The 10,555-nt window shown below is 40.3% G+C and overlaps 1 pseudogene; it reads left to right on the top strand.

Moving 5' to 3' along the window:
- Positions 1 to 10,126: 10,126 nt before the first annotated feature.
- On the top strand, positions 10,127 to 10,296 carry LOC129136981 (COP9 signalosome complex subunit 9-like; annotated as a pseudogene).
- The last annotated feature ends 259 nt before the right edge of the window (positions 10,297 to 10,555 follow it).

Genomic DNA, 10,555 nt, shown 5'->3' with positions numbered 1-10,555 from the left:
AATTTTGGGGAAAGCAAACCCCCATAACTTTCTTTTTTTTTTTTGAGACAGGGTCTCTCTCTGTCACCCATGCTGGGCACCATCTCAGCTCACTGCAACTTCCAACTTCCGGACTCAAGCAATCCTCCCACCTCAGCCTCCTGAGTAGCTAAAGGCATGTGCCACCATGCCTGCCTAATTTTTATATTTTTTTTGGTAGAGACGGGGTTTCGCCATGTTGCCCAGGCGGGTCTCAAACTCCTGGGCTCAAGTGATTCTCCTGCCTCAGCCTCCCAAAGTGCTTAAAGGGATTACAGGCATGAGCCACCACTCCTAGTCAGCAAGCCCTCTTAATATTAAGGCCTAAAAGCACATGGGAAGGACACCAGTAGCATCTGCTATGCAGTACCTGACTGTCTTCAGGGATTAGACAGATCGTAGTTTTAGCTTGTGTTTCTCCAGAAAGCACAGTCTGAGGCAAAAGGCTTATATGCTATTACTTTATTAGGGAGAGCAGTTCCAAGAAACAGGGATAGGGAAAGGGTAGTGAAGTGAGGAAGAAAGGAGAACCAATATGAGATTGCATTATGGAGCTGGCCATCATTAAATGTCACTGATTGCTTGATCTCTTGGGATAGTTCTTAAGAAGCCTCAAAAAGCCCTGGGACTTACCTAAAGACTCAAAAAAATACCTGAATAAAAAAAATTTTTGTAATGTTTCTTTTCCGCTGCAGGTGTTAGTTGATATTTGTAAATTAAGACTCTCTGAGACCTCATTCATAACTTGAGTTCCCTTTAATCACCATCCAGCTCCTAATTGGTAGTAATGGATAGCAGGGATAATTGAAATCCACAGAATAACAGCTACCATTTAGTAAGCGCAAGGCAGTTTTATATAATGTCAAATCCTCACAAAGTAGCTTTTGTTATGCCATTTTATTAATGCCCAAAATGAGATTCAGCTAACATGAGGAATGTGGCCAAGGTCATGGAACTAGTAAATAGCAGACCAGGTTTCAAAACCAGGTACTTTTTTTACCCCCAAAACAATGCTGTTTCTGTTACACCATGATGCCTCTTAGGTGAAAGGATTGAAATTCCTAGATCTTCTCTTAGCCAATACTTTTAAGTTTTTGATTGATTTTTAAAACTAGGTCATACAAACCAGTGGTTCAAAATTCAAGAAATATAAGAGTTTTCACTGAAAACTCCCTTTTTGCCCTGCCCATTTGGTCAGTCACCCAGTGACTGCCACTAATACTGCCAGTTTCTTGGGTATCTTCCCAAAAATGTTTATGTTAAATATATTATTTTCCCCCTTTAACCGAAATATATATAATATATATTATATAGTATATACTATATAATATATAATATATAGTATATACTATATATATTATATATAGTATTATGTATATATATATGTATGTGTATATATATATATATGTATTATATGTATACCATTCTCACCTTGTTTTTTGTTTTTCACTCCACAGTATATCCTACATAAAGCTTAGTCAATACTTTGAAATGTTCTCATCACTAAACCTTTTATTGTTAAGGAGTACAAGATAAATTGCACCAAAATTTATCCTTGTCCTACTTATTCACTACTGAAAAAATAAACCAAAAGCAAAATGGCTGAGGATCAGGCAACAGGAAAGGGATGGAGAAGCACGAAATAACCACAGGCCGATCAGTGGCTTTACATCAAAAGGCTTTTCTTGTTTTTGTTCTTGGCCTATTTTGGCCCTACTTCATTCATAATTTTCAGGTGTGTTTCACAAAGCAATTGCTGTAACTCTTCCCTTCTACATTTTCTGTTCACATGCATGAGTGGAATGTGAATGTCTATTTGTCCTTTTGGCAGCTTGGGCCATCTGACCCCAAAAATTCCAAGATGAGAAGACAGTGTTGTCAAAGTGAGTGGGAAACCTAGATCTTGTTCTTCTCCAGATTTCATAGTCCTGAAGTCTGTATCACACCATATAGCACTTGACTGCATTTAGTCCAATACTTTTCACTGGTTGTTTCTTTTTTTTTTTTTCTTTTTCTTTTATCGAGACGAAGTCTCGCTCTGTCACCCAGGCTGGAGCGCAGTGGTGCGATCTCGGCTCACTGCAGGCTCCGCCTCCCGGGTTCACGCCATTCTCCTGCCTCAGTCTCCCGAGTAGCTGGGACTACAGGCGCCCGCCACCATGCCCGGCTAATTTTTTCGTATTTTTAGTAGAGGCGGGGTTTCACTGTGTTAGCCAGAATGGTCTCTATCTCCTAACCTCGTGATCTGCCCGCGTCGGCCTCCCAAAGTGCTGGGATTACAGGCGTGAGCTATCGCGCCCGGCCTGGTTGTTTCTTTTGTGTAGTAAATTACAATATAAAATTCCCGGCCGGGAGCAGTGGCTCATGCCTGTAATCCCAGCACTTTGGGAGGCCGAGGCAGGTGGATCACAAGGTAATGAGTTGAAGACCAGCCTGGCCAATATGGTGAATCCTCATCTCTACTAAAGATACAAAAAATTAGCTGGGCATGGTGGCACCTGTAATCCCAGCTACTCGGGAGGCTGAGGCAGAAGAATCGCTTCAACCCAGGAGGCGGAGGTTGCAGTGAGCCGAGATCGCGCCATTGCACTCCAGCCTGGGCGATAGGGCGAGACTCAGTCTTAAAATAATAGTAATAATAATAATAATAATAATAATAATAATAATTCTCGAAGACAGAGCCCACATCTCACAGCATGGCAGTAAGTTGTAGTAGGTGCATATTAGTAAGTACTAGGGGATAGAAGATAAATTCGGTGATCCTGACAGTTCCTCCTGCATTGACAAAAGGCCAAGACAACTGGTGGGGTGTAGGGAGAGGTGAGGATAAAAGTAGGTCGGAATCACAGGAAGTTTTCTTAGCATATGTGTATTAGTCCGCCCACACTGCTCTGTCAACATCTCAGTTAGCAAGGGTGTGGGAGATATATATTCTGATAAAGCTCCCTAGGTGATTCTCATATTCTACCATCCTCACACTCCTGATTTATAATTACGGTTAGAAGAATGGAGAGATGCAAAGACAAGAGCAAATACCAAATACCCACTTCAGCTGGAAATTATTAAACAATTTTTCTAAAAAGAAAGAAGATAGGTCTTCCTTTTTCTTTTCTACTTTCCTTTGTGCTTCTTGCCATAGTAGTAGCAATAATACAAAGAAGGATATGCGTATCTCCATGTCTCAGATGGTAAAAAAGAAAGACAGAAGGAAAGAAAGAAAAGAAAGGGCACATTGTAATACCAAAAGCTGCCCATGACTATCCTCAACGAGGCTCAGATGGCCTATTTTTGCAGATCCAGGTGTTCTTCTTGTTTGGTTGCAGTTGTTCTATATTCTTTTTCATATCTTCCTGAAAAATTCCCTCAGAAAGATCCCGGGTCCATGACATTAATGTCCACTAGTACACTAATATTTTCTAATTTGGTAGTTCTTAAATTTGAACAAGATTTTGAATAACCTGAAGGGCTTGTTAAAACACAAACTCCTAGAATCTACTCCTATAGTTTCTGATTCAGTAAGTGTGGGATGGCTGGGTGCAGTGGCTCACGCCTGTAATCCCAGCACTTTGGGAAGCTGAGGCAGGCAAATCACGAGGTCAGGAGATCAAGACCATCCTGGCTAACATGGTGAAACCCCATCTCAACCAAAAATACAAAAAATTTTAAGTGTGGGATGGAATCCAATAATTTATATTTCTAATAAATTCCCAGATGATGTGGATGCTGCCGGTCTCAGGACATTTGAGAACCACTGTTCTGCTTATTAGTAACGTCATACTTCCCATTGTAGATGGGAGGAAATATCCCAGGAACTAGGAAGGGTGATTGGGAATGCCAATCCCAACAGACATTAATAGCAGAAGACTTGATATTTGCGTGGGGAGAATAAATGCTCTTTTAGAATGATCATGTTCAGAAGTTTCACCAGCATTTGGATGAGACTGCTATGTAGTACTAGTGAGATTTTTAAACTAAAATTTGTCTTCCCTGTTTGAGATTTCTCATTTAAAAAAAAATGTGGAGAGAAATTTACAGCCCATGAAGATGTCCCTTTTCCCCAATCTAGCATGAAATATATTTTGGAGCCACCTACCTTGCCGTATCTTTTTTTCTGTAACACTCTGAAACAATATCATCTCTCTTGGGGCATTAACATTGAAGTTAGCCAAGGTGAAAAGCACTGGAACAAAAATATAAATGTGTATATTTATATATGACATATACTATCTATATACAATGTTTATATATTTGAACATTGTGTATTATAATGTTAATATTAAACTGTGTCTACATAGATATAATTTTCTGGTTCACAATTTGCTGCTTTTTTTCTTTTTTTTTTGAGATGAAATCTCCCTCTGTCACCAGGCTAAAGTACAGTGGCATGATCTGGGCTCACTGCAACCTCTGCCTCGGGGGTTCAAGCAATTCTTCTGCCTCAGCCTCCCAAGTAGCTGGGATGACAGGCACGTGCCACCATGCCCAGCTGATTTTTGTATTTTTAGTAGAGACGAGGTTTCACCATATTGGCCAGGCTGGTCTCGAACTCCTGACCTCGTGATCCGCCCACCTTGGCCTCCCAAAGTGCTGGGATTACAGGCATGAGCCACTGCGCCTGGCCTGCTGTTTTTTTTTTTTTTTTTTGAGACAGAGTCTTGCACTGTCGCCCGTGCTGGAGTGCAGTGGTGCGATCTCAGCTCACTGCAACCTCCACCTCCCAGGTTCAAGTGATTCTCCTGCCTCAGCCAGCCTCCCAAGTAGCTGGAATTACAGGTGCCCACCACCACTCCCAGCTAATTTTTTTGTATTTTTAGTAGAGACGGGGTTTCACTATGTTGGCCAGGCTGGCCTCAAACTCCTAACCTTGTGATCCGCCAGCCTCGGCCTCCCAAAGTGCTGGGATTACTGGCATGAGCCACCACGCCCAGGCCCTGCTACTTTTTTTCTATGTCTGATAATTTCTTATTGGATATCAGACATTAAATATTATGTTGTTAAGTATTTAAATTTTGTTGTCTTTTTTCAGAGTTTTGAAGTTTATATTGGCCCACAGGTTAGTATTACAGTCAGGTTAGTTGCCAATCAACTTGATTGTTCGAAGGATTTCTTTTTTTTTTTTTTTTTGTGAGACAGGGTATCGCTCTGTTACTCAGACTGGAGTGCAGTGGAAAGATCATAGTTCAGTGTAACTTTGAACTTCTGGGCTCAAGTGATCCTCCCACCTCAACCTCCCTAGTAACTGGGACTACAGGCACATGCCATCACCCTTGGCTGACTTTTACTTTTTATTTTTTGTAGAGGGAGGATCTGGCTGTGTTGCCAGGCTGGTCTTGAACTCCTGGACTCAAAGGATCCTCCTACCTCAGCCTCCCAAAACACTAGGATTACAGGCATGAGCCATCTGCCTGGCTGATTTTATCTTTTTGTCTGCTTGACCTATCACTATAGAAATAGATGTTAACATCTCTCATTATGATTGTGGGATTTGTCTCTAATTCCTCTCATTCTTGGATTTGGATTATTTTTATCATATCTAGTGACCTTTTTTATCTTTAGTAATGCTTTTGCCTTAAAATACTGCTTTTTTCTGATATTAATAGATCTATGCTACCTTTTTTTTGTTGAGTATTTGCCTGCTATTCTCTTCCTTACTGTTTTCAACTTTTCTATATTATTGTTTTGAGCTGTACATTTTAAGAAGACTGAAAGAATTCAGTTAAACCTTGTTTTGTTACTGTAAAACAGGTGTCCCCATAAACATTAGCAATATTAGCTTGTGATAAAATATGCTTTTTCCTTCAAAATAGTTTTCTTGTTTTATATTTAGTTTTGGAGGTTGGTACAACATAGGGAAGACAATACAAAGCAGTTGAGTATATTATTATAGAATCCAATAAAGAAAATAAAAAGTATAAGAACTTTAACAAGATCAAGCTGTGGAAGCAATCTTTAGATGAAATCAGATCCTAAGTGCAAGGCCAAAGGATAAGAGAAAAAAACAAGAAGTTTTGAAATCTATAGAAAAGAAAAGACTCCAAAATGTGCAGTTTGAAGCTCCAACCACTACAACACCCAAGACCTGGTCTGAAAAGATCAGAAATGCCCATGAACAGGATTGGAAGAGACTATTGAAAGGAAAGAATCATCCAGAACTTATAAAGCAAGATTTAGTGAGTAAGCCATAAGTATGATTTTTATGAGAACCTGTGTTTGCACACATGTGATTTGCACCCTGAGACTTTAGTACTCTCACTGGCTTATTGTGTATTCATGTGATGATCAACTATGATTCACGATTCTCCTTCCCAAGCCTTCCCCTCCTTGAGTATTCCCTGTTTAAGTAAATGGCCTCCACCCATTAGCTTAAGCCAAAAATCTGAAAGTCATCCTTGATTCATTCATCCTTACCTCACGATCTACTGATCCTATTTCTTAAATATCTCATGAATCAGTCCATATTTTCCCCCTTCTCTGTCAGTCCCCAATCCATTTCCTCCAGCTGCCTCCTAATTGGCTTACCCACATATATATTACAGTGTTTGTGCGCCATCATCTCCTCCATTCTGTACATAGTGCCCAGAATGATCTTTTTAAAATGCAAGTGATGACGTCACTTCCCTGCTTAAATATATAAACCAAAAAGCAAAGAAACAAACAAAAAACTTAAATGGCTTTCCACTACCTTCAGTACAAAGGCCAAATCCTTTATAAAGCCTCCAAGATCTGGATCCTGTCTCTCTACAATGTAGCCATGTTGGCTTTCCTTTCGACACTACTTCAAAATCAATTCAATGCTGGATCCTCTGCCTAAACTACTTTCCCCTGTTAGCCAACTAAGAAGTTTCTTAGACAACTCTTCTTCATTTTTCATGTTTTAGCTTTGATATCTCAGGCTGAAGTGGAGGATAGCCTGAGCCTGGGAGGTCGAGGCTGCAGTGAGCTGTACTCCAGGATGGGTGACAGAGCGAGACCCTGTCTCAAAACAAAGACAAACAAACGAAAAACCCAACAACAACACAACACAACACAAACAAAACAAAACAACACAAAACACAAAAAAGGTATTTTGTGTTTCCATTTTTCAGATGAGAAAATTGAGGTTCAGAGATGAAAACTACTGTTTATGGCCTCAAAGCAACTTGGGTGACTGTTAGATTATGATTATGCCTTATGTTTTCTGTGTTTGACACTGAGGTATGGCCACTATTCCAAAACTGTTTTTATGATTAGATAAAGGCTATGCTTAGATAGTCTGATACTAAAAAATAAATCATTCCAAATCCTAAAAATGTTTCCAACTGCATGTCAGCATAATGCCGTAACCCTTCCTTTCTAAGGTAACAACATTGTTCTCAAAATAGAGATTTTGCCTCATATCAAATAGGTTACAATTAGGGTGAACTAAATTATGAGAACCAAACTGAAAACAAAACACAGAGCTTTTTTAAATGTACCAGTCTTCTAAGTTATTCATGTCATGAAAGTGCAATTCTCCTTATGTCTGTAATTCTCTTTGCTTTGGCCGCAGTTCTTCCGACATAGCTTTCCAGCAATGTCATACATTTTCGTTTAAACATTATGTTCTGGTTGTGTGACTAACACTGAGAAATTTGTCTGTGACAAGAGTTCTTCCTTACTACTTGAGCAGCTTGTCACCACTTCCCTTCAATGCAGGGTGGTTCTAAGTGAGTGGTCTTTCAGAGAAACTCCCAGTGGCGTCTGGAAGTGACCTCACAATCAAGTTAAATAAGGTTTAGGGAGTTGAGCAAACTGTTTGGACTGAATGAGGCTGATTTCATTTTTTGCTTCAATGACAATCATCTAATTGTTGAGACTCTTGGGCATCTTAAGCAAAAAATGTAGAATTTACTCAAAATGTTTATGCAGTGTAGCCTGTTTCTATGGCAACAGTAAGTAAATAAACTGAAAACATAATTTATTTTTTTTTTTGAGACTGACTCTCACTCTGTCACCTAGGCTGGAGTGCAGTGGCATGATCCTGGCTCACTGCCACCTCCGCCTCCTGGGTTTAAGCAATTCTCATGCCTCAGCCTCCTAAGTAGCTGGAATTACAGGCACACGCCACCACACCTAGCTAATTTTTGTATTTTTAGTAGAGATGCAGTTTCTCCATGTTGGCCAGGCTGGTCTCAAACTTCTGACCTCATGTGATCTACCTGCCTTGACCTCTCAAAGTGCTGAGATTACAGGTTTGAGCCACCGTGCCTGGCCCGAAAGAATAAATTTAAGTGAAAGAATCATAAGTATGTGACTAAGAAAGGTTTATTTTCCAATTGTATCTTGCATCTGTCCAATTGCTTGAAAAAATATCCAAAGTATTTTTGAACCAACTTTTTTTTTTTTTTTTTTTTGAGATAGGGTTTGCTCTGTTGCTCAGGCTGGAGTGCAGTAGTGTGATCAATCCCACCTCAGCCTCCTGAGTAGCTGGGACTACAGGCTTGTAGCACCATGCCTGGCTAATTTTGTTTTTTATTTTTTGTAGAGATGGAGCCTCACTGTATTGCCCAGGCTGGTCTCAAACTCTTGAGACCTCAGGCTCTCAAAGTGCTGGGATTACAGGTGTAAATCATACTGTCTGGCAGTACCAGCTCTTTAATGCTAAAAACTTTTTTTTTTTTTTTAGACAGAGTCTCCCTCCATCGCCCAGGCTGTAGTGCAGTGGTGCAATCTCAGCTCACTGCAACCTCTGCCTCCTGGGTTCAAGTGATTCTCCCGCCTCAGCCTCCCGAGTAGCTGGGACTACAGGCGCATGCCACAACTCCTGGCTAATTTTTGTATTTTTTTTTTAAGTAGAGACGAGTTTCACCATGTTGGCCAGGATGGTCTCAATCTCCTGATCTCGCGATGCACCTGCCTTGGCCTCCCAAAGTGCTGGGATCACACGTTAGCTACTGCTCCCGGCCCTAATGCTAAAAACTTTTAAATTGCTTGTAGATATAATATTTTCTGCAATCTGCTTTTTTACATCCTCAACATAGTAAAATGCTATAAGAATTAGAGACTGACATACTTAGTAAAGCCATCACTAAGTTTTACTTCTCAATTTACTATTTTTTAATAGATATTTTATTATATGTCCAATCACTTTGAAGGAAATGATACAAAGGGGGGAATAAAAAAGGATAAGACATGATTAAGAATTTAGCAAATAATTGGAAAGATGAAATTAGCATATGAGAAACGATGCAGTAAAAACCAGCAATGTCTGGAGCCAGAGTTAAGGAAGTTGTGGAGTAACAAACAAGTTAAAACATTATTTCTGAGGAGGTACACTGGTAAGATTTTTTTTTTTCTTTTTCTTTTTTTTTTGAGATGGAGTCTCACTCTGTCCACCCAGGCTGGAGTTCAGTGGCACAATCTCAGCTCACTGCAACCTCCGCCTCCTGGGTTCAAGCGATTCTCCTGCCTCAGCCTCCCAAGTAGCTGGGATTACAGGCGCCCGCCACCATGCCCGGCTAATTTTTTTTTTGTATTTTTAGTAGAGACGAGGTTTCAGCGTGTTGGCCAGGCTGGTCTCCAACTCCTGACCTCAAGTGATCCGCCCACTTCGACCTCCCTTTTACCAGGGCTACTTTTTTTTTTAACTTGTTTCATGGAAAATTTCAGACATGTACAAAAATAGTAAAACGCATTTTCAGGCATCACCAAGCCACTCTGACAGTTTTATTTTCTTGGAATGCTCTTCCTCTAGACATAGTCACAAGGCTGACTTCCTCACACCTTTCAGAATTTAACTCAAATGACATTTCAGAGAGGTCTTCTCTGACTACTCTATTTAACACTGCACCTCAACACTCCTTCTGCCTCTTCCCTTTCCTGTTTTTCACCATAACTTTGATCACCTAACATTTTATAATTTTTTACATGTTTTTTTCTGATCTGTTCACAATCTAACAAACTACATGAAGGCAAGGATTAACAAATATTTTCTTCACTGATATGTCCTAGTACCTAGAACAATTCCTGATACATAGAAGGGCTTAACAGTCAATGAGTGAATGAATATTAATATGGGGAGTTGTTAAAAAATAGAAAAATACGAAGCGGCCCCGTGGCCGGAAGTGGGCCTAGAGCGCCGCAGCCCAAGATGAAGCTGGCCGTGGACGAGATGTTTCCAAGGGCGCCGGGCCCTACATGGACCTGGACGAGGCGGGAGGCAGCACCAGGTTCTTGATGGACTTGGCAACTAATGAAAAGGCTGTTCATGTAGACTTTTTAAATGGTTTTGAAGATCTCTTTGATGATGATGACATCTAGTGAGATGCCGTCTGGCTGCAGGCGGGTCCAAGCCCTTGGTACAGAGCCGTGGTGTGAGCCTGCGCAGGGCAGTTTCAGGTGATTTTAAAGAACATATGGAAATACGTTGAAATTAGGACCTGGTTAACCAAGAAAGACAAAATTGTACTTGACCACCTGGATGAGGCTGTTAATCTCTGAACGTGACGAGGTTTTGTCTTCACTTCAGTTAAAAGAAAGCAATGTTACATGCCAAAAAAAAAAAAAAAAAAATTACAAC

Source organism: Pan troglodytes, chromosome 15 (genome assembly GCF_028858775.2).
Source record: "Pan troglodytes isolate AG18354 chromosome 15, NHGRI_mPanTro3-v2.0_pri, whole genome shotgun sequence".
In the NCBI taxonomy this organism is placed as follows: Eukaryota; Metazoa; Chordata; class Mammalia; order Primates; family Hominidae; genus Pan; species Pan troglodytes.
The sequence above is the reverse complement of the archived record's forward strand: the minus strand, read 5'-3'. Positions and strand labels throughout refer to the sequence as shown.